The sequence below is a fragment of the Bison bison genome, unplaced genomic scaffold, assembly GCF_000754665.1.
Source record: "Bison bison bison isolate TAMUID 2011002044 unplaced genomic scaffold, Bison_UMD1.0 scf7180017864384, whole genome shotgun sequence".
Lineage (NCBI taxonomy): Eukaryota > Metazoa > Chordata > Mammalia > Artiodactyla > Bovidae > Bison > Bison bison.
This window is the reverse complement of record NW_011494956.1, coordinates 15,349,730-15,350,465: the sequence shown is the minus strand read 5'-3', so window position 1 is coordinate 15,350,465 and position 736 is coordinate 15,349,730.

The following is a 736-nucleotide window of genomic DNA, read 5'->3' as shown; positions in this document are numbered from 1 at the left end:
GTTCACTCTCCTGATTGACTTATTTATTAAGTTATTTACATGTTTGTGTATTTATTGACTTATCTTTTTAATGAAGAATTTCACTTTTTCAAGTTTTCTATATGTGCTCTTAGCACACGACTGTGGGCAAGTGACCTGTGAATTCCTGTGTCATTTACAAGGAAGGCAATTTTGGGAGGACCTTCCGGAGCTGTCTCCTCCCAACTATCGATGAGATTTATGTTTTAAGCCAGACCATTTTACATGGTGCTAAATTTCAGGAGTTGTTATAAGGGCGTATGTCTCTGGATAATTCATAAGTTGTATATTGGTTTTATACGACTTTCTGTATTTGTTTTATATTTAACAATAACTGTTAATAATAAATATCTCTTTCAAAATTCACACAATTGTTCACTATTTATAACGACAATACGGCGCAGATGCTGGCCACTGGCGGGATCGGAGTGACCAGGAATGTCTGGTCAACGGTGAGGGCTACCTGTCTGCCACCTCTGGCCTCAAATGGTACCATCCAGTCGGCTACAAGAGGGCAAAACTACTAATGACAATAACAACGATAAGGTTATAATACCAGTCACTGTAATAATATATCCGAGAGTGAAATTCGCATCCGCCAAATCGTAGTAAGCACTAGGAATCGCGTTCCCGCATGGCCTCCAGACGCGGGACTGCAGGGACTGCAGGGACTGCGGACGCCGCGGCTCTCCTAGCGCCCCTGACCGCCCCTTGTCCC